We start from the raw sequence: 24,417 nt of genomic DNA on the forward strand, positions 1-24,417 counted from the left end.
CCGTTCACCTGCTGTGAATGTGGGAAGGGATTCATTCAGTTATCTATCGGTTGGCTAGCAGGTTAATATAGGGGGTAATTGCCCCCCAGCCCAGCCAAACTTAAGAAATCTCGTTTGGGTGTATGCTGCGCTATGTGTCCCCTGTTACAAATCAGTACCCCGAAATAACAAACAGTACACAATATGTGATTAAATGATTGAGCCTTATAATTCTTACTTTGACTATAGGGTTAGTAAAGAAAATAAAACAAAAAAAAAGCAAAAGGGTCCATTCTCTCTGTTCGCATCTTTTTATCTACCCCTGGCAAAAGACCGAACTCCAAAACCCTGTTATCTCTAGTCATAACCTAAGCATTGCTGCTACAGAGAAACCATTATCTCAGCAGTGAAACATTGCTGAGAGGCCGTTACTTTAACAGTGAAACCCTACTACGTGTTACACTTGTGACACACTACCGGGTTCACACCGGGGAGAAAGTTTCAATAAGCTGCATGCTGGATATTTGTCCATCACCGTTGCTGAATGCAATTTCGAGAGTGACTGTTGGAGCTGAGCTCTGCAATTATTGCTGCTGCTCCCCACACCCAGTTCTGCACCCTGGTCACTGGGTATGGGAGGAGTTTCTTCTGCTGCATATTCACCTTTAATGGGACTGGAGTTTAATATTCTGGATCTGAGACAAACAAATCAGTTCTATTTTAAACACTGTCTTTGGTACTAGTGAATTTATAACACACCTAGTGTACAATAGAGAGTCAACTCAGGACGGCTGGACCCTGCCAGTGATTCTGTTCCACAACGGTCCTTTTAAATCCTCCCCTGCTGTTCCCCTCTCACTCTCCCTGTGGTGATGAGTTCCAAACAGTCACCACTCTGTGGGTGAAGAGGTTTCCCTTGAATTTTCTGCAGACTGAAGAAGTCAATCTGACTGCAGTTCTGTCTGAGATGTTCTTCGTCCCTCTAATCTCTCTGCTGAGGAAGAATAACATTGGTAGTTAACCTCCTTAATCATGGCTCATTTCCACATCATGGGTCATTTTCCCTGCTTCTAAAGGGTTGTTAGAAAACACCACTGTCCTCTAAAGTTTGAAAGCAGAATGGGAAACCATTGGTTGGATGTTCAACAAAGCAGGGTCAGAAACCAGAGGCGGGTCTGCACAGGGCAGAGTTTGGGGCTCTAGACGATGGTCGGGGTAAGAACGTATGATGAGGAGAAGGGAATTAGCAGCGGGGCGTGGCAACGTATGTCAGAGGAGCAACATTTGGAAGCTGATTGACAGATAAAACAATTTGGTTGTCTGACTGATGACACAAGCAATGCCTGTTGTGAGGTGCTCCTTTGTTCGAGGAACATGTGTGTGTTGGGATGGTTATATCTATTGAGGGAGTTGTTCCTGCTTGTTTATCCTGTAATATTATATCCGGGTGGTTATTATGGATTGTCCTATATGTAACAATGTATTTATTATCATAAAATTTGTAAGATTTTGACTCTAAAGCTGAACCAGGCTTGAATTTATGGTGCCTTAATGAAGTTTAGGTGGTCATTCATGAGTTTGTATTTTAAAGCAAGACTTTGGTGAATGATGTTTGCCACTTGATTTTACCTTTGTAAGTAATCAGATTGAGTTAAACTGCTGCAGGATTCTGGAATGTGTCGGATTGTGTCTGGTTTCTCTTGGCATTTTCTGCATTTATTGCCTTGTCTGTTTGTCTTTTATGTAGTTTTGATATATATGTGGTATATGGCATGGTGGTTAAGGCATCGGTCTAGTGATCTGAAGGTGGCTAGTTCGAGCCTCATATGGGCAGCGTGTTGTGTCCTTGAGCAAGGCACTTAACCACACATTGCTCTGCGGCGACACTGGTGCCAAGCTGTATGAGTCCTAGTGCCCTTCCCTCAGACAACATCAGGGGCGTGGAGAGGGGAGACTTGCAGCATGGGCAACTGCCGGTCTTCCATACAACCTTGCCCATGCAGCAGTCATCATCGAAAATTAATGGACAGCCGAAGATTTTTTTTTAATGTTTGAGAATGTTAACCACCTTGACCTGTATTTCCCCAAGGAAACCCTGTTTCTGGGAAGAGGTCTCCAACTCTGAGTCGGGCTCTCTATACTTCCTTGTCACCAGCTAATCTGCTGAGATCATTGAGATGCCTCCCATGGAGGGTCATACTCATTCCACCGGTTAACGTGCTCTTCCATAGTGATGATTCATTTTTCTGAGTTGGCCTCTCATTTAAGTTTTCTGGTCTGTATTTCTTCTCAGAATTGCATATACCTGCATGGAGTGCTGAATCCTTTTTATTTTGTATGAAAATATATACTTTAGAAATATTATCAGGTAGTTGGTTGATTTTTTTAAATGTCTGTTACAGCTCTTCCTCCTTCTGATCTACTACTGTACAGAGTCTTGTCATCTTCAGAAGTTTTCGGATGACTCTGCCATAGTTGGATGCAACAGCAAGGGAGATGAGGCTGAGTACAGGGCTACGGTAGAAAGATTTGTCACACGGTGTGAGCAGAATTATCTGCAGCTTAATGTGAAAAAGACTAAGGAGCTGGTGGTAGACCTGAGGAGAGCTAAGGCACCGGTGACCCCTGTTTCCATCCAGGGGGTCAGTGTGGACATGGTGGAGGATTACAAATACCTGGGGATATGAATTGACAATAAACTGGACTGGTCAAAGAACACTGAGGCTGTCTACAAGAAGGGTCAGAGCCGCCTCTATTTCCTGAGGAGACTGAGGTCCTTTAACATCTGCCGGACGATGCTGAGGATGTTCTACGAGTCTGTGGTGGCCAGTGCTAACATGTTTGCTGTTGTGTGCTGGGGCAGCAGGCTGAGGGTAGCAGACACCAACAGAATCAACAAACTCATCCGTAAGGCCAGTGATGTTGTGGGGATGGAACTGGACTCTCTCACGGTGGTGTCTGAAAGGAGGATGCTGTGCAAGTTGCATTTCATCTTGGTCAATGTCTCCCATCCAGTACATAATGGACTGGGTGGGCACAGGAGTGCATTCAGCCAGAGACTCATTCCACCGAGATGCAACACAGAGCTCCATAGGAAGTCATTCCTGCCTGTGGTCATCAAACTTCACAACTCCTCCCTTGGAGGGTCAGACACCCTGAGCCAATTGGCTGGTCCTGGACTTATTTCCTGGTATAATTTAAATATTACTATTTAATTATTTACGGTTTTATATTGCTGTATTTATACTCTATTCTTGGTTGGGGCAACTGTAACGAAAATCAATTTCCCTCAGGATCAATAAAGTATGACTATGACTATGACTATGATCTCAGTGGTATTAATCTAAATGTGTTTGAGTGTGAATAGTCTTTTCTAAATATGTCATTTAAGTTCTTATTTTTATTTGTGAAGTTTCCAGATTGGAATGGGACCAAGATATTTTGCTGAAAGAGAACGCTAATAATGGGTATAACAATGGTGTATATTGCCTTTGTTATATTTGCTGTGCCATGGAGATCAGCTTGGGAAATCTTATTAAGCCCTGAAGTTAATTTTGTCTTTTTTTCGTTTTCGCGGTATTTTCTGTTTTCTTTGCCTGTTTATATTACAGATGCCTGGGCCAAAACGTTGATTCCCATCGATAGATGCTGCCTGACCTGCTGAGCTCCTCCAGCACATTGTGAGTATGGCTTAAGACTTCCAGCATCTGCAGTATCTCTTGTGTCCCATATTCTTGTATGTTTCCAAAAAGGACATGCAGGTAGGCAGAGAGGGTGCTGTGGCTCTGTTGGTAAAAAAGTTAAATCAAATCATCAGAAAGTTGACATGGTGTTGGAATGTGTTGAGTCAACGTGGATAGAACTAAGGAATAGCAAGAGTGAAAAGATCTTGATTTTTTTGGAGACCCCCAAACAGTAGTAAGTATATTGTCTGCAACTTAGAACGGGAGAAAGAAAGTGCATGCCAAAAAAGCAATGTTATAAGAGTCATGGGGATAGTCATGCAGATATATTGGGAAAATCAGGTCGGCGCAGGATCCCAAGAGGGGGTTCCCTAGAATGCCCACAAGATGGCTTTTTAGAGCAGCTCCTGGTTGAGCCCAGCTGGGGATCAGCTATTCTCAACTGGGTGATGTGCAATGAACAAGAATTAATTAGCATACTTAAGGTGAAGAACCACAGGGGCAAGTGATCCTAAAATATGGGAATTCATCCTGAAATGTGAGAAGGAGAAGCTAAAGTGAGATGTGTCAGAATAACCGTAGAATAAAGAGAATTACAGAGAGAAGAATTGTCCTTTTTTTTTTTAGAAAAGAACACTGGCAGGGATGATGACAGAATGGCTGGAATTTCTGGAAGCAATCCGGAAGGCACAGGATAAACCATATGTACCAAAGAGGAAGAAGTATTCTAAAGACAAAATGATACAATTGTGGCCAAAGAGAAGGCAAAGCTAACATAAGAGCCAAAAAGAAGGCATATAACAGACCAAGCAATAGTGGGAAGTTAGTTACCGCACCCCATTTCTGTAAACCCCCCGACCTCTACAGCACTCACCATCTCTGCAAAACCCTCCACCATCCACCCGGGTGCATTCAGGCGACAGCTGACCCGAGAAAGACACTGCCCGCGGCGGATGGCAGGGCTCATAAAACACCCTCACGTTTTTTGTTTATAAACCTACCGATTTGCACGGATATCTTGACTAAACCTCCTTCCACCTTGACACCTGTAAAAAAGCTATTTCTTTTCCTCAGTTCCTTCGTCTCCGCCACATTTGTTGACAGGATGAGGTTTTCCTTTCCAGGTCGTCAGAGATGTCCTCCTTCTTCAAAGAATACAGTTTCCCTTCCACCACCATTGATGCCGATCTCACACCCAATTGCTCTATTTCCTGAAAATCCGCCTTCACTCCATATTCCAGTCACCTCCACAATTTTTCTTATCTTCAATCATCAAACACATCTTTTCCTACACCCCGCCACAACTCTCTGCCTTCCTTGTCCATTCGTCTCCCCCCACTAATCTATTTCCTGGAATGTATGCTTGCAAAGCGAGGGAAGTGCTACACGTTCCTAGTTACCTCTTCCTTCAGCACCATTCAGGATCACCAACAGTCTGTCCAGGTGAGGAACACTTCGCCTGTGGGTCTGCCAGGTTCATCTACTGTATCCAGCACTCCCAGTGCAGCCTTCTGTACCTCAGTGGAAAACCTCCTTGTCAAGCACATTCATTCCGTCCACAATAAAACGTATTTCCCGGTGGTTAGTCCACTCTCCCTTCCCATTCCAACATGCCAGATCATTGTTGGACTGACGCGATGATAGCATTCCCAGGTTGGAGGAGCAGCACCTCATAATACATCTGTGTAGCTTCCAAGCTGACGGCATGAACATCGATATCTTTAACTTCTACCTCCACTTTTACTTCCACCCACACCCTGCCCTCTCGGTTCTGTCTCCCCTCTTACTTCCTCTCTTGCCCACTGCCGATCATCTCCCTATGATTCCTCCTTTCCATCCTTTTCTCCCATGGTCCGCTCTCGCCTCCTCTCAGATGCGCATCTTGTAGGTGAGGGCATCAGGGACACTGGAGGTCTCCCCACCTTCTCAGCAATGTCCCCTTTAATTTGTAATGACCAGTGTGCACATAAATCTTGTACTATGCATTTTTTTTAACCAGTGACATGTGTACAGTGAATTTTATATAGAGAGACATTCATTTTAACAGCTAGCAAATCACTGTCGATAGGAACTTTGATCTCGTCTGGGTTCCATCGAGTTCATCTGCACTCTCACACATCCTATGTAGCAGGCTTGTAACCTGTAATGAAGGATTTTCTCACCAGAGCTTTTGCACATTGTCCATCTGTGGTTTTCTTGCTAAATTACACTTTAAAAAAGTCAGATTTCCAAATATCATTCCACTTCTTCCCACTTGCGAATTCTCCAGCAACTTTTGTATCACCACAATACACACAGGTAACACTGGTTTCTGTATTGGACATAAATATTTTCCCTGAATCCTCCTGGGGAATTGAGGATATACTAAAAAATCATTTTGAACCTAGGTAACCTCTGGCTAAAAGAATAATTGGGACTGAACAGGAATGTTGAACTGAAGTAAACTCTGTCATCAGCAGTTAGCTAAGACAGGCTCATTACCAGTTCTCTGCAGCTTGCAGAGAGACAGACTGAGAGCTGATAACATTATACATTGTACCCTCATTAGTTGATAACATTATACATTGTACCGTCGTTTGAGTAAAGGGAGTAAAGGGAGGAGGGCTCACTGATAAGGACAGGAATGAACATCTGTCTGTAACTAAGTCAGAGCCTTGCAAAGGGAACAACGGATAAGGACTGGATGGTACATCCATCTGTAACTAAAACCTTGATTTAATGAACTCTCTTATCTAATTAGTTAAGTTTTGCACCAACAGACATGGTGGCTGTACCAGTTCAAATAACATCTACCAACAGTAATGTATGGGGCTTACTATGTATAAATACATGGCTGTAACCTGACTAACTCATTCCTCTTGTCAGATGGTGGCAGTGCTTACGTGCCTTCCCTTTGACAACTGGGTCTCAAACTCCTGCAGGAGAATGCACAATAAACTGTGGTGACGATAAGAAGCTGGTCTCTCAAGTTTTACTCAGATTTAACTTCAACATTTGGCGTCACAAATAGGATCCCAGTATAGGTACTGCCAAGCAGACTGTGGTGGGATATTACCTCACGAGAACAAGCAGTAAATTTGATATGGAAAAAGAACTGTGGAAAGAAGTGGAAATTGTTGAAAAGGGAATGGAAGGAAAAGGCAGATGTAAAGAGGAACAGTTTATTATTAGCAAGTTGGAGGAATAATGCATGTGAGAAAAGGATAGAGATATGTACTGCAGAAGGAACGCCAAAGGTTGGGAGACGCTAAAACCGGAGTGTGAATGGTGGATGGGCGCTGAAAACGAGAGCAGGAAAAACAACGTAAGCAAACCAAGGCTGGCCTACATAGGAGAGAAGGGCAGGAACGTCAGTCTAAAGTTCGAACTGACAGGGAAACAAGGGATCCCGGACCCATGTCTGGCATTCCGACCCGATTTGAGGACAGTGACCGTGATGAGGAGTGGGCACCCATCATACACCCCCACCTTACCAGGGGCCAAGTGCACCCAGTGCCCCTGAACCCCAATCCTCGGGGTACTCAGATACAGTGGCCACTCGGGTAAGACAGCGGCGACAGGGGAGGGGAGGTCTCTATAGCCTGAGATCCAGAAAGGGAATACAAAGGATTATTCCAAGACAGGGAGGGAAGAATCCAATAAAACCCCAGAGTTAATGGCTCCACAAAGACAATTTCCCACCCAAATGCTGCCCAATCCACGAGCAGGAGTGATTCAGTGATTCCTGTGTACGCACCCTGGAAGCTTTAAGAAATGATAATGATCATGAATCAGGCCCCACATAGGAAAGAAAGACCAGCACAGTTTGCTCAGTATGTCCGCAGTACTCTACAGGTGTTTAATGCGACCCCGCAAGATTTATTCGGTCTCTGCTGCATGATTCTGTCAGCTGATGAGGGGTGGAAATGGAAGGCAGAATTGAGATACCAAACCTATCAGGAGTTTCAGGCAGGAAACCATAATGAGAATGAACAGACAGACCAGATTATTCAAGCTTTGGAAAGGGCTCTCCAGCAACTCGTAAACATCACTAAAGTACAAGAATGGAAACCTCAGCCTGGGGAATCGGGACCAGACTATTGGGAGTGATTTGTGGCCTGCTAAGGCACTTTCACAGGAGACCAAGCCTTTAATGTGGGAATCCGTCCGCCCAGTTTAACGCCTTACTGCTCCAATGCTTACCAACTAAGTCAGCCAACATGATTAAAACCAATAATATGGATTGGCCTGACAATGACCGAAATCGAATGCGACGAGCTTTGACATATTATTGGGACCCGGCTTCCGAACCCAATCAACCCCGAAGGGAACTAATATTAAGGGTGATTACGTTCAGTGGGAAGCAGGACGCGAGTGGTCTTTATCTGGAGATCAGAAATGGGAACAAAAACCTACCAAGGGACAGGTGGGGACAACAACCCGTTTAGAAATTGACAAGCAAGGATGCTTCCAACCGTGAGTACCACCCCTCTGGAAGAGCACAATGTGATAGTGACGGACGGTGAGATGGTTGTGCAGGCCTCTTTTGAAGCAGCTGCCTCCGCCCAGAAGGCTGAGCTCATTGCTCTGACTCTGACTCGTGCCTGTATCCCAGCAACAGACTAATGTGCAAAAGTTCACACAGACTCCCATTATGCATTTGGAATTGTACATAACTACGGGCCAACTGGCCAAAATTCTCCAAGCATTACATTCACAGTATATTAAATTACATTATATTCACAGAACCTGTGCTATTATTGAAACAGAATGCTGCACCTATATCCCTGAAAAGTCTAAAATTACATCCCTCTCCGAGCACACTGCCAAGGAAACTGACAGCACCAAGAGAGTAGGGCAGGATTTACACGGGTTCACCGAAGGGTCGAAATGGTGGTCTTTGAAGGCCTGTTCGGTAATATGTGGGGCATGATATTGCATTATGGCCTAATAGTTGTACATATCATTGTTATAGTTACTGATGTACACTGCTTTTACCCACTGATAAGTCTGTGCTGTACTCAGTTGTGTTCTCTGTAAAGAATTACTATTTTGTTTATCATGTAATGATCAAATGGAGGGAGTGATAAAGTATGTAAAAGGGTTAACACTTTGTTAAGAAAGAAACTGCTGATGATCAACAGATGTGCTGAGCCATGCTGAGCCATATTTCTTCCTGAGGGTCGCTAGCTGGGGTTTCAGGATGCTTATCTCCTTCTGCACTCATGCATAGAGATAGGACAGCTTCAGTCTGTTCTGTGTGTGTAAGCCATTATGACTATTTTGTAATTTGTCTTTAGGGGCTGTCATGTAGTAAATAACTTTGGCTCCAGCCTGTCTCATGTGGGGGGTATCTGGACGGATATACCTGTGGTGTAAGGGGAATTGTTAGTCAGTTAATGGATAGGGCAGGACAGTCATAGACTGTTCCTGTTTGAGTGACTAACTGAGTAAGCCCTGGGTACTTGGAATAAAGAGTTTGTACTTATACGGTCTTTGAGTGACTTTATCAGGATTCAACTTCCACAGAATTGGAGTGGTTTTAAAGGGCTGGGCTGGGCTGCTGGAAACACATTACCAGACCTGGAATGATTGTAACAGGGTCTGACAGAGGCATAACTTCTTCTGGGCACATTCAGTCTCACTCCAACTGTTTCCTATCTTCCTTTGTACAGTTATGTAATGTCTAAAGGACCAGTGTTTGAGTAAATGAGACTCACCAAACTTTCTCCTGACTGAATCACTGGAATCTCCGAGTCAGATGGGTTCTCTCCAGTTGATGCTCTCAATCCTCGAGCTGGTTCACTTGTTGCTGTTTCCTCGTCTTCACAAGCGGTTTGCTTCCAGTTGGGGTTTTTCTTCCAATAAATCTCTCACTGCAGATCTGACTTTAACATGAAAGATAATGAAGCACATTAACAATAAAATTGAGAACCAAACATTTCTGCTTCATGTTTCTAAGAACAAAACTCGCTGAAATTTAAACATTGAAAGTAAATATAATGATCTCAGTGAGCAATCTTTTATTGTCTCTCACACGTCACAAAACGCTGTGGGATAAGAACGAGCCATCATTCTGTCATGGTAAGACATAAGATACAGGAACAGAATTAGGTGATTCGATCCATCTGGTCTGCCCCGACACTCAACCATGGTTGAGTAGTGTCATTCCAACACCATATTCCTGCCTCCCTCCTGTAACAATGAAGTTACTCATCCTTTACTCAGATTAGCAGTCATTGCTTCCAAAGGAACTCCAGAAACAAACATCTGATCCCAGACCAGAAATACTCGCTCAACACCTCATAAACCTGGCCATCTCGATCCCCAGGTCCAATTTACCCGGGTCAAAAACTGTGATATCCCAGGACCCCACTCACAGAGTCACACAGCTGAACCTGCCACTCACTGATCCTGACAGACTCACACATCGTTCCCACATCTCACACTGGGTAGTGCAATCCGGGATTTCCCCACAACCAATGTCCAGCTGCTCGAAACTTCTGCTTCATTGCAGAAGGACGACCATCCAGCCCCATCTGCAGGAGTACTAACCAAAGTCAAAACCAAAACACCAACAGTTCCATATCCCTGGAAAGCTGATCACAGGATTACAGTCCAAGCACCAACTCTCCCAGTACTCTTTGCTGCCAATAAAATGCTGCAGTGTGTCAGCCAGTCACAATTCAAAAACTAGCACTCCCACACCGATGCACAACAGAACCGGTACCTGATGACTCTCTGGCATTCCAGCTAACAAAAAACAATTCTGGAAATAACTCAGTGAGGCCGAAGGTGCAAAAGAACACTTCACAATGAACAGAAAGGTTAGAAGAAAGATTGGTGATATATAACATTGAGGTGGTGGGATACAGGATGGACTGAGGTTGACCCAGGTTGTTGATATACACCATTGAAGCAGGAGTGGGGGGTGGGGGGTTTGGAGACTGGACAGAGGGTGAACAAGATGGGCAGAGATGAGCAGATGGAACCAGCTGGGAGAAGGGATCAAGGACAATCACTGATGGTCCTCCAGCAATACAGAGATACTGAATGAATAGCACATACCACTGCGTAAAATATCCTAAAATAACTAAGTTAGAACGAACGACAAGAACTTTGGCATATGCCCTTTGACCCTCACCAAATTTTTATCAACACAACACAGAAAGTTTCCCATCCAGACACTTCACGCTTTGCATGGTAACTACTCTGCCCGTGACTGCGAGAAATGGCAGAGAAATTTGGATAAGGGGTAGGCCATTTAGAACAGAGTTGAGGAAAAACATTTTCACCCAGAGAGTGGTGGATATATGGAATGCTCTGCCCCAGAAGGCTGTGGAGGCCAAGTCTCTGGATGCTTTCAAGAAAGAGATGGATTGAGCTCTTAAAGATAGTGGAATCAAAGGTTGTGGGGATAAGGCAGGAACTGGATACTGATTGTGGATGATCAGCCATGATCACAGTGAATGGCGGTGCTGGCTCGAAAGGCTGAATGGCCTACTCCTGCACCTATTGTCTATTGGATACAGATCCGCACATCACAGAAACCATTCCCCGCACCCCCCCCCTCAAGACTTCCCAGACCCTTGGTAAAGCAGGCAGTGAAATCAAAGATCCCCACAACCTGGGATGTTCTCCTTTTTCATTCACCCAAATCAGGGAGAAAACACAACAGCCATAAACTCAGAGGACAAATGCGAGGAGCCTCAGGAAGCGAGGCAAGTTGGAGGAAGTTAACGGGACTCAGTGGCCAACTTCTGATTCCCCAAAACATGGAGGAAGCATCACCACCAACCACACACCACGTGATCTTGCGTCACAATGCAGAGGGCGGGGCAGAGCTGCCGTAAACAACCTCACGTGATCTGTTGGCGGGAGTTCCATTTCAATTCTTCAGAAATAGACAGCCTGGGCTCCTGGTTTGGATCGTTCAATGCAGATTCAGTGAAGTCGACACATTATTGACAAGCCCAGATAACTGGGTACTAAGTGAGTAATTGATAGATAGATATACTTTATTAATCCCGAGGGAAATTTGGTTTCGTTACAGCCGCACCAACCAAGAATAGCGCGTAAATATAGCAATACATAAAACCTAACAATCAAACAACAAAATGCAAACTATGCCAGATGGAAAATAAGTCCAGGACCAGTCTATTTGGCTCAGGGTGTCTGACTCTCTACGGGAGGAGCTGCATGTTCGATGGCCCCAGGCAGGAACGACCTCCCGTGCCGCCAAGTGCTGTATCACGGTGGAATGTGGCCGAAGTTCAACAGTAAAAAGTCCAATATCCAGTCTGCAAACACGTTCCTCAATCGTACTATGCCCCGGATTGCACCATCCGTTGTTAGCCACAACAGTAAACACCCAACTCCTTCACGCTTACCGCTCTCAGTGCACTTCCAGTCAACCGGAACGGTATTACCCACCGAAATCCTCGACTCCAAAAGTCTCTGTTGTCTCGACCCGGTCCTCTTTCCTCGGCTTTGTGATCCCCCTCTGCATCCTCTGTGTGTTTTCCTCCGGATTTCAGCAGGGGTGACCGCCGCTCTGTTCGCTCAGCCGGCCGGGGTTTGCTGGTCCGTGGAATACACAATGCGACCTTGCTTCTGTCCCGCGTGTCGGGATGTAACCATTTCCAGCGCTAAAGAAAACCCAAATAAAACTCTCTCTACCAGCATGTTAGAGAGGGTGCAGCTTCGACATGTTACCGTGAGAAAAAAATACAAAAATAACGTAAATTAAAAAGTAAGAAGAAGAAAGAAAAAGAATACTTCAGAGCGGCTGTACCAGGCTGCATGCACGACCGGCGCATGCGCACTAATTGGTGCTCAGTTCGGGGCTCACGGACAACATCAGATCTCCCCGCTCGGGATCGGTCTCAATACTCACCGATGGGAAAGTGATATGTTCGGCCCGCGGACAGTGATTCCGACCCAGGAGGCGAGGATCCCTCTCCAGAACCCGCCAATGAGCGGCTTCACCACAGAACGGAAAGGAAGCCCACCCGGCCACTGTGAGCTTGCGCGAAGTGAGTATTATATCATCTGGAGGGCGGGGCCTCGGAAACAGTCGCGCAGATGCTGCCCATCTGCGGTTAAACGGGGGGGGTGTAAACAGGATCATGTGACTTGTTCGGTCTACCACCCCAGACCGGGACTCCAGCTACCAACTACTCACCTTAAATCCTTAAATGTATTCGACACTTTATCATCTGTCAACTCTACCAGTCCTCTCGTAATCTTATAAACGTCCATCAAGTCTCACCCCAGCCTGCGCCGCTCTGGAAAAAACAACCCAAGTTTGTCCAACCTCCCGTTATAGTTTATGCTCTCTAATCCAGGCAGTATCCTGGCAAACCTCTTCCGCGCCTTCTCCAAAGCCCCGACATCCTTCCGAGAATGGGGATGACCAGAACTGTATGAAACACTACAGATGTGGTCTAACTACTTTTATAGAGCTGTGCTACGAACTGTAACGTTTTAGCAATGAACCAGCAGCAATAGAGTTCACACTGGAGTCTGGTTTTGATCTTAAAACCACTATCCTTACTAGTATCTACTTATAATGTAGTAACTTAACGAAATAAATGAAAGTTAACAGTGTTATGTGTATATATGTGTAAATATAACTCCCAAACTATCGAGCCTGAGGGAACAAACCTTTGAGTCTTGAGACGGTAAAGTAGGAAAGTTCAGTAATCCACGGAATAAATGATGGGAGAGAGATATTTGTAATCCAGGGTGAAACGTAGAGAAAAGACCATTACATCAAAATAACCGTCGTCGAAGTTCTTATCCGTTGAATCCGTACATATACAAGTTATCAGCGAAAGTGACCTGTCACAGGAATACCGTTTTCCAGGGGTTACCACACAACATACCCAGGCACGGGTTAACACAAGCGGTCCCTCAAGATATTCTAAAATCCACTCCAATGGATATTATGAAGTGACAGCCACACACATTCGTTGTGGTTCCGTGTACCGATGATCAACCCACTCTTGTGGGCATAGGAGAGTTCCAAGCCTCAGCTGTGACAAACTGAAGCTATCAGCTTTTCCAGTGTCTGTCTCTGTCTCTCTCTCTCTCTCTCTCTCTCTCTCTCTCTCTCTCTCTCTCTCTCTGTCTCTCTCTCTCTCTCTCTCTCTCTCTCTCTCTCTTTCTCTCTTTCTCTCTTTCTCTCTTTCTCTCTCTCATGGTTAAATCCACAGTTAGCGCCGTCAGCCTGTGACTGACGTCATAGTCCCGCCTCCTCACTGCGGCGCTCTTAAAGACACAGTCACAGTCCGACCGCAGGCTCGCAACATCCGCAACACAACTTCCCGACTTTTCAACTCAGTGCTTCAACTAATAAAGACAACCACGCCATTTGCCTTCATAACCACCCGATCAATCTGTGCAGTCTCTTTCAGGGAGCATTGAAATTGGAGTTTAAGATCCCTCTGATCATCAACACTGTTCAGGGTTTTGCATTTAACAGTGTACCGTCTCATACATTCGACCTACCGAGCTGCCAAGATGATCATCACTAATCAAATCTCACTGAGATTTCTCAGGTCCTGTTGAATTTATTGCCAAGTGCACAAGTACGGGAAGGTACAGGTACAGAGAAACACTGACTTGTGGCAGCATCGCAGGCAAGTACATTCAGATAACACACGGAACACAAATTATACGGTTGTCTGCCAGGAACAATCTATAAATATGTTTAATGTTATTAACAATATATAAAATACAATGTGTTACAATCAATATTAAAATGTGCATTTTGTGTCAATAACAGACTTCGAAATGTTGAATTTTGGTCCCTATCTCCAGTCCACAACCAGCTCCTTTGTTTTTGTCACCATGAGGGAGAGGTTGTTTTCTTGACACCACTGAGTCGGGGTGATGATTTCTTCTCTGTAGGCTGCCTCGTTATTATTTGAGATTAGGCCAATCAGTGTAGTGTCATCAGCAAATGTAATTAGCAGATTGGAGCTGTGGGTGGGGACACAAATCATGGGTGCACAGAGAGTAAAGGAGGGAGCCAAGGAGACAACCCTGTGGGGTATGAGTGCTGGGGGTCAGAGATACAGAGGTGAGGGAGCCCACTCTTACCACCTGCCGGCGATCTGACAGGAAGTCCAGGATCCAGCTACACAAGGCAGGGTGAAGGCCGAGGTCTCTGAGCTTCTTGTCGATACTTCACGCCTTCGTATGGCTACTGCTCTGCCCATGACTGCAAGGAACTGCAGAGAACTTTGGAGAGCAGAGAACATCAGAGAAACAGGCCTCCCCTCCATGGACTCTTCCTACACTTCCCCTGCATCGGAAAAGCAGGTCGTGTACACAAAGATCCTCACAACCCGGACATTCTTGCTGCAAACCCGCTCCCCCATCGGGGAAGGGATACAAAAGCCTTAAAGCGCGTATCACCAGGCTTAAGGACGGCCTCCTGTCTGCGGTTATAAGCCGAATGAATGATAAAATGGACTCGACCGTACAATGTTACTCGACGTGACCCTACACCATATGTCTATCTGCACTGCACTTTCTCTGCAGCCATAATGCTTTGTTACAGTTATTGTTTTGTCGCATATCAGGTCACTGTACTGTTGCAACGTATAGATCTGGTGACTGAAGGCAGCTGCAGGTTCATGAGGGACTGTTACTGTCAGATTCTGCAGTTCTTGCGGCTGCTCATCGCACCCAGGACTGAACCCTGGTCACTTGAGCATTGGAGGAGTCTGTTCGGCTGATGTTAGCCTTAAACTGGACTGGTGTTTAATATTGTGGATCTGTGAAAGATCAATCAGTTCTGTATCAGATCTCGTGTCTCAGGTACTTCCTGTCTCTACCACACTCACAATGTACACTAGAGAGGCCACTCAGCCCATCTGGTCCCTGCCCATATTTCTATTCCATATCAGTATATCAAAATCTATCCCTGCCGCTCACCTCTCACTCTTCCTGTGATGACAGGTTGCAGCTAGTCACCACTCCGTGGGACAGGAGATTTCCCTTGAATTTCATAGAATCATAGAAATCTACAGCACGTTACAGGCCCTTCGGCCCACAGTGTTGTGACGACCATGTAACTTGCTCTAGAAACTGTCTAGAATTACCCTACCGCATAACCCTCTATTTTCCTAATCTCCATGTACCTATCTAAGAGTCTCTTAAAAGACCCTATTGTATCCACCTCTACCACCATCGCTGGCTGTGCTTTCCACACACACACCACTCTTTGTGTAAAAACTTAGCTCTGACATCTCCTCTGTACCGACTACCAAGGAGCTTCAACCTATGCACCCTCGTGTTAGGCGTTTCAGCCCTGGGGAAAAGCCTCTCCACACGAGCAATGCCTCTCATCATCCTGTACACCTGCATGAATTTCCTGCAGGCGATGACCGCCCCTGTCTGCAAATGGAGCAGCAGTAATTTTGTGCTGCTCTTAGTTTTCTTTCTCTCTCCCTAGTTTAAACTTTGAATTTAAAATTTTTTATTTGCTGATTCTTGAGGGGGAAACAATATGTCTATGTCTACAAGAAGTGGGAAGAATTTACCTGAACCTAGTGATAAAGGTAATGGGAAAGGAAAGGTGCAAAAGCAAAGATCTGATGAAATGCCATCGTGGGCTGAAGATATCGTTCGGACACTGAATTCAATTAAGAATCAGAATGGATCATTTAAAGACCAGCTGGAAAAGAATAGTAATGAAATGAAGCCATTTCTGGGAAATCTTAAAGACCTGGAAACTCAAGTTATTACACATGAAGAGGAATTGAAGATAACTAAGCAAAAGTTGCCTGAAGCTACAACTCGTTTGGAAAGATATCAAAATAAGATTATAGACCTGGAAACTAGGGCTCGCCGAAAGAATATACGAACTGTTGGGCTGCAGGAAGGAGCTGAAGATGGAGATTTACGACTTACTTTGGTAAGCTTTTCCACACTTTATTTCCTACCATTCTAACAAAGCCGCCTGCTATAGAAAGGGCACACAAGGCATTTACTTCGAAATTGAAGGATTCTCATAAACCAAGATCTGTTCTGGTTTGCTTTCATCACTTTAAAATTAAAGATCAAATAATGCGACAGGCAAGAAAACAGAGAGTTTTTAGATTTATGGAAACTGATCTCCGCTTTTACGAAGATTACCCAAGAGAGATAATGGAGCAAAGATCAAAATTTGCACTGGTAATGAAGCAGACATATGATAAAAAAAAACTCTTTCCCTCTCTGAGGTATCAGACAAGAATTAAAGTTTTTCCTGCTAATTCTCCTCCTCGTACTTTTTTTGATCCAAAAGCTGCACGGGACTTTGTTCAGGCTATACCCGCCGCAGTTACTGACGCCGCTGCTGAATGAACTATCTGAAAAGCTGTTTGGCTATCTGTATATTATTCGCATTTTGGAAAGAAGATTTATGAAGTTCATTTGTATATTTTGTTGCGAGACAAATTAAAGAAGACAAGGAGAGTTGTTCATTATTGCATATTGTTGGTTTTCCTTTGGAAAGAAGATTTACGGCTCAAGTATGACTGTCTAAATGATCATCTGAGCATTTGACTGTGAGAAGAGGATAAGGGGATTTGTTCCTTTAATGTAATATTTGGTTTGTTTCTTTTTTTAATCAGCTAATCGGTAGTTTTATTTCCTACTAATAAGGCTTTATATATATTTGGGAGGGTTTAATTACTTATGATATTATTAATCAGTCTTTTTTTAAAATTCAGCTGGGTAAAATACACTATTAATTTTCCTTCTGTTTTATTATAACATTTTACAATTGAATTGAAAGCTTTTTTAGGGAATTAATATTAAACTTAAAGATGGTGCTGTTTTTTCTCGCTAAGAGATAACATTATTTTGGTTCTTTCTTGTTTATTAGTTGATGGAATGTAAAAACCTTTCTTTGCTGAGACTTTATTGTTTTTTTTACAAAGTCACTCTACTTTTTTACTAACTGGGGGGAGGGAAAGAAAACACAGACAGAGTGGTCAGTAGCTTTGAACGGTATTGCAGATCGCTTGCCTTTTTCGGGCTTCTGGGTGTGAGTGGGTGGGTTTAGAGTTAGTAGTTTTTTCCCATTGGGCGGTTCCAGAGCATGCGTGTTTTTTATGTGGTTGTATTTTTCATCACCGCCATTTTTGATCATCCAGTATTGGTGTGTGCTCTGCGCATGTACAAAGTAGAATAAAATTATAGCATGGTATTTAAACGGATTAATATATTAAGTTGGAATGTACGTGGTTGGAATCATCCTATTAAACGAAAAAAGACAGTTAAAATTACTAACCGATTCCAACCTGATAAAATTTTTGCTCAAGAGACACATATCAGGGCGGGAGTTCAAAATAGATTTTTTGGATGGTGGAATGGTTTGCAATTCCACTCTACTTCTCAGAGAAAAACAAAAGGCGTGTCTATTTTCATGAAACCTAATGTATTTATTCAAGAGGATGTTGAATCAGATTCTAATGGTAGATTTTTAATTGTTAAAGGAACGATCTGTAACAGAAAAGTTGTTTTGGTTAATTTGTATGGTCTTAACTTAGATGATCCTTTTTTTAAAAAGGTATTAGCTTTACTGCCTGATTCAAATGAATACATGCTGATAATGGGTGGAGATTTTAACTGCTGCTCCTATGATTGATAAGAGCTAAAACATCAGCGACTTCCAAATCTATCCGCTTCATTTATTAATTTCTTTTTGATTGATTTTGGGTTGATTGCATTGCGGAGGTATCTCCATTCCGATAACAGAAAATATTCTTTCTACTCAATTGTTCATAAAAAATAAACACTATCTTCTTGCCTAGTGTTAAAACTTGCGAATATGACGCTATTGCTATATCTGATCATGCGCCTCTGAGTTTGTCTTTTGAATTTGATGATGTCACTCTTGCCCGCCCACCCTGGCGCACGTCTCAGACATTATTGCAAAACTCCGACTTTGTCAGTTTCATTGAAACCCAGATAAAATATTTTTTTTTCTTTTTAATGATATGGGGGTATGTCTAAATTAATTATATGGGATACATTTAAAGCATTTTTACGAGGTCAGATCATTTCTTATTCAGCTAAACATAAAAAAAACAGATGAAAACAGAATTAGATAGAATTTCAAAACAAATTAAAGATTTAAATAATATCTAAGCAATTTCCCCCAATACTGATTTATTTAAACAAAGGTTGGAACTTCAATCACAATATAACCTGTTATTAACTCATCCCATTGAAGGATATTTGCTTAAGTTAAAGAGCCAATGTGATATGTTTGGAGATAAAAATAATAAACTGCTTGCATCTCAATTAAAAATGGCTGCAGCCAAAAGGCAAATCATGAAAATTCGTAGGAAAGATGGTACCTTGGCTCAGAAATATGAAGAAATTAATAAGATTTTTCAAGATTTTTATGCTGAACTTTATAAATGTCAATGTCCGGTAGATACCTCTGAAATGAATGTTTTTTTTTTTTACAAAAGATTGTTTTTTCCTAAATTCTCGGCTGAGGATCAAAAAATTCTTGATGCTCAAATCACCGAAGCCGGAATTCATAAAGCTATTTTTTCAATGCAGTCTGGTAAGTCCCCGGGACTTGATGGCTATCCTGTAGAACCTTATAAAAAATTGGGAAAGTTGCTTTCTCCGTATATGTTGGAAATGTTTAAGGATTCTTTTGTGAAAGGTGACTTACCCTCTACTTTTTATGAGGCTTCTATTTCTTTAATTCTTAAAAAAGATAAAGATCCCACTGACTGTGCTTTATATAGACCTATTTCATTACTAAATGTCGATGCTAAGATTTTGTCAAAGACAATGGCCAATCGGTTGGAGAATATTTTGAGTAAAATTATTTTTAAAGATCAAATAGGCTTTATAAAGGATCGCTATTCTTTTTCAGATGTTCCGAGACTAATTAACATTATATATTCATCCTCTTTTAAAACTCCACAGTGCGTTGTATCTTTGGATGCTGAAAAAGCGTTCGACCGAGTCGAGTGGAAATATTTATTCAATATTTTAGAGAAATTTAGTTTTGGTGCTAATTTTAATAATTAGATTATATGATATATAAAGCCCCTATTACTACTGTTGTCACTAACAATTGTAGGTCTCCTTTTTTTCAGCTTTCACGGGGGACAAGGCAGGACTGTTCATTAAGTCCTTTGTTGTTTAATTTAATATTAGAACTCCTTGCTATTGCTCTTCGTGAGGCTAAAAATATCCATGGATTTTTTGTGAATGAGACCATGCATAAGGTCTCTCTTTACGTTGATGCTTTACAGGTTTATATATCTAATCCTAACGAATCTATTCCTGCCTTGCTAAAATTATTTAATGAATTTGGAGGTTTTTGAGGATATAAAATAAATTTTAGTAAAAGTGAATTGTTTCCTTTAAATGATTCTGTCTCTATATATGATAATACTCCGTTTAAAATCTCAGATTCTTTTAGATATTTAGGTATTATAATTATTAAAAAATATAAGGATCTTTATAAAGCCAATTTTGTTCCTTTAGTAGACTCTATGAAGTATTTATTTAGTAGATGGAGTCCACTTACATTTTCACTTGTTTGTCATATTCATATAGTTAAAATGAAGATTTTACAAAAATTTTTATATTTATTTCAGAATATTCCTTTTTTTTGACTAGGAAGTTTTTTGATCGGATTAATTCTATTATTTTATCTTTTATTTGGAATAATAAAAGACCAAGAATTAGTAAGTGTCACTTACAGAAATTGAAAAAGGATGGAGGTCTTGCTTTGCCTAATCTAAGAATGTATTATTGGGCTGTTAATGTGTGATACATGTCTTTTTGGTTATATTGGGTTGATAAGAGGTAGACCTGGAAATGAAAGTTGTAAAACAGTTTTATTTAACCTCGTTATTGGGAGCTGCTTTACCTATGCAATTAGCTAAAGTTGTTCATTTAAAACTATATCCTGTGATTAAGTATTCTTTATGAATCTGGCTCCAGTTCTGCAATTTTTTTAATCTTAAAAAAAAATAAACTTTGTAATTTAATTTATCGAAATTACTTTTTTAAGCCTTCTTTGAGTGATCCATTTTTTTTTACTTTGGGAAAATAAAAGTATTAATTCTTTTTTGGATTTATTTAAAGAAGATATATTGATGTCTTTTGAACAATTAATTGATAAATATACTCTTTTATCCTCACACTTTCTGCAATACCTTCAAGTTAGACATTTTTTACAAAAATATTTAAGTAATTTTCCTTAAATATTGGAGGCTGATCTGTTAGGTACTATTATGAGTATGAATCCTTCGATCAAGAGTTCTATAATTTATTATTACAATGGGATAAGCGTCCTTTATCTAATATTAAACAGGATTGGGAAAAGAGACTCAATTTGGCTTTTACGACGGAAGATTGGATGCGGATTTTGAAGTTGGTTAACACTTCTTCAATTTGTGCTAGCCATTCATTGATTCAATTTAAAATTGTACATCGTTATCATTTGACGAAGGAGAGACTTTCTAAAATATTTTCTAATGTTGATAGTCATTGAAATAGATGTAAAACTGAGATAGCTACACTGGCACATATGATTTGGTCTTGTTCTATGTTGGAACAGTTCTGGAAATCGTTTTTTTCAACAATTTCTAAAGCACTTAAAATCAATCTACAGCCTAATAAATTAACTGTGCTTTCTGGAATAATTCCTCAAAATATTCATTATATTTCTGTGTCTGACCAACATGTCATTGCATTTGTTACATTGATAGCTAGGAGGGCCATTTTGTTGAAGTGGAAGGATACATCAGCTCCCACTTTATCACAATGGTTCTCTCAAGTGATGCTATGTCTTAGTTTGGAGAAAATTAGAAGTCGAACCTTTGAACCTTTATTTGATTTTGAGAAAAGGTGGGGCTCGTTTGTTTGTTATTATCATTTGAGCTAATTGATAGATTTTTTTTCCACGATCTAATTGTAATTTTTTTAGTATATTTTCTTTTCTTGCTGGCGGTTTGATGTTTATTTTTAGGAGCTTTTTGTATGACACATGACCCGGGGTTGTACACCTAATGGGTTCTTATTTTTTCTCAATTCTTCTGCTTAGAAGGTTTTTTATGTTTATCACAATTTTTTTCAATCTTTAAAATAATGTCTTTTTTGAGACATTGTAAGTGTTGTTACTTCAATGTGCTCATGTTATTTCTTTTGCATAATATAACAATAAAAAGATTTGAAAAGAAAGAACTTCTTGCAGGCATCTCTCCAGGTTGAATAAAACGATGAGTTCACTGTGGTTTTAACATTCTTCAGGGCTCTGGTCTAAGGTGGTTAAGCTCCTTCTTCCCTGCCCTTTTCAACGTTTTGTGTCATTTTCACTCATTCAAAGGACTGTGCCTCAGACAGCTGCATTGCGTCTCTAAAGTCTGACAGCAGACGAGCAAGTGAATCTTCAATGCTGTAGAGTCAGAAACCAAAGAGTTACCAGCTTGAATCGGGGCTTTGGGGCTCCAGAAAGGGATGGGAACTAGAGTTTACAAGGAGGAGGAGGAAAAGGAATCAGACCAGCAGGATGTGGCTAAAATGAAAGATCAGAAACATTCTGTAACTGTTTGATTGAAAAAAAAAAGTGGCTAATTTCTGCAAAATACTGGAGGAAATCAACAGATCAGGCTGCAATTGTGGAGAGGAATAAATAGACAATGTTTAGGCCGAGCCCCTCCAGCATGCCTAGACGGTGTACTCCTCTGCTTATTTGCTGCTTGAACTGCAGAGTTCTTCCAGCATTTTGTGTGCATGTGTCTACATTTCCAGAAACTGCAGAATCTCTTGTGCTATATATCTACAATTGTAACAAGGTTCATAGTCATACTTTATTGATCCTGGGGGAAACTGGTTTTCCTTACAGTTGCACCATAAATAATAAATAGTAATAGAACCATAAATAGTTAGATAGTAATATGTAAATTATGCCAGTAAATTATGAAATAAGTCCAGGACCAGTCTATTGGCTCAGGGTGTCTGACCCTCCAAGGGAGGAGTTGTAAAGTTTGATGGCCACAGGCAGGAATAACTTCCTATGACGCTCTGTGCTGCATCTCGGTGGAATGAGTCTCTGGCTGAATGTACTCCTGTGCCCACCCAGTACATTATGTAGTGGATGGGAGACATTGTCCAAGATGGCATGCAACTTAGACAGCATCCTCTTTTCAGACACCACCGTGAGAGAGTCCAGTTCCATCCCCACAACATCACTGGCCTTTCGGATGAGCTTGTTGATTTTGTTGGTGTCTGCTACCCTCACCCTGCTGCCCCAGCACACAACAGCAAATAGGATAGTTCTACTTTGGCATTAGACACGCGGAAAGTTTGCTGATATTGAGTGCATCGTTTATGGGAGCTGCTTTCTGCATTAAAAGAGCTGCTGAGTTTTCTACACAAAAAAAAAACCTGAGGTATGGACATGGAACCGGTGCTTGCAGAAACTTTTAATGGCTCCGTGATTACCCGGAAAGCTCTGCGCAGCAATGTTCGCTGAAGCACCGATCGAATGCGCAGGCGTCAGGGTTGCGGCTGTTCCCGAATATCGCGCATGCGCGCAGTACATAAAAGGCCTCTCGCGAAATCAGCTCCAGGTAAGAGATATTCCCCGGCTGCGGGTAGGAATTTTCAACACCGAATTCGGGACAGTTGCTGTGAGCTCCGGACACCGTGACCCGTAATCCCGGGGTAGTCCTGCTCTCTTCCCTCTCTCTCAGCCCCACGATCCGTGCACGGACCCAGGGGAGCTTCCGGCTGATGAGGGAATGGGAACCGATGGATCTCTCAGACAGAGCTGAGCTCCAGCTGTCTAAATGCAAGGATTGGGAACTCAGAGAAACGGAACAAGATCTTTTACATCACCAGCTGAGAAAATCACCTTTGTTCTGTGAAATTCTCTGCCACAGGAAACAGTTAAGGCCAGTTCATTGGCTGTATTTAAGAGGGAGTTAGATATGGCCCTTGTGGCTACGGGGGTCAGGGGGTATGGAGGGAAGGCTGGGGAGGGGTTCTCAGTTGGATGATCAGCCATGATCATACTGAATGGCGGTGCAGGCTCGAAGGGCCGAATGGCCTACTCCTGCACCTATTTTCTATGTTTCTACCTCCAATCACAAACAAGAGATAACCTGCAGATGTTGAAAATCCAAGCAACACACACAAAATGCTGGAGGAACTCAGCATTAGTACTCTTTTCCATAATGCTGTCTGGCCTGCTGAGTTCCTCCAGCATTTTGTGTGTGTTGCTTGTTCTACTCCCTCTTGTTCTGGACCTTTCTACCCGTGGGGACATGTTTTGACCCATTCCCTCTGGGTACATAATGATATCAAACACCTTTGTCCTGGGCAACAAGTGCCAGACTGCAATGAGACAGACCACTGCCCTTCCCTTCATATTCATTGGCCGTCAGTCACCTGGGGGAGGGTTCAGGGGAAATATTTATGTACAATACAGAAACTGGTGTTACCTGTGTGTATTGTGACGATGCAAAAGTTGCTGGAGAATTTACAAGTGGGAAGAAGTGGAGTGATATTTGGAAATCTGACTTTTTAAAGTGTCATTTAGCAAGCAAATCAGATATGGACAGTGTGCAAAAGCTGGTGTGAGAAAATCCCTCATAACCCTCTACAGGTCTGCAACACAGATTGTGTGAGAATGCAGATTAACTTGATGAAACCCAGAGGATATCAAAGTTCTTATTAATAGTGATTTGCTAGCTGTTAAAATAAATCCCTCTCTATTTAAAGTTCAGTGTGC

At 42.2% G+C, this 24,417-nt stretch overlaps 1 protein-coding gene and 1 long non-coding RNA gene across 4 annotated transcripts in view; one reads left to right on the forward strand and one right to left on the reverse strand.

The window, feature by feature from the left end:
- The window catches only part of LOC140208022 (uncharacterized), a 74,305-nt gene that overhangs the window by 41,861 nt on the left and 8,027 nt on the right, over nt 1-24,417 (forward strand). The window lies entirely within an intron of this gene.
- LOC140207057 (uncharacterized) lies at nt 205-12,664 on the reverse strand. 3 transcript variants are annotated; one of them, XR_011888478.1, is made up of 4 exons: nt 12,538-12,664; nt 9,362-9,529; nt 3,637-3,764; nt 205-970 (listed from the first exon to the last, which is right to left on the reverse strand). It is a non-coding gene; the product is annotated as an uncharacterized lncRNA (long non-coding RNA). The 3 variants fall into 3 exon arrangements; XR_011888477.1 differs by having other exon boundaries at nt 205-973; XR_011888476.1 differs by lacking the exon at nt 205-970 and having other exon boundaries at nt 995-3,764.

Source organism: Mobula birostris, chromosome 13, assembly GCF_030028105.1.
Source record: "Mobula birostris isolate sMobBir1 chromosome 13, sMobBir1.hap1, whole genome shotgun sequence".
NCBI lineage: Eukaryota > Metazoa > Chordata > Chondrichthyes > Myliobatiformes > Myliobatidae > Mobula > Mobula birostris.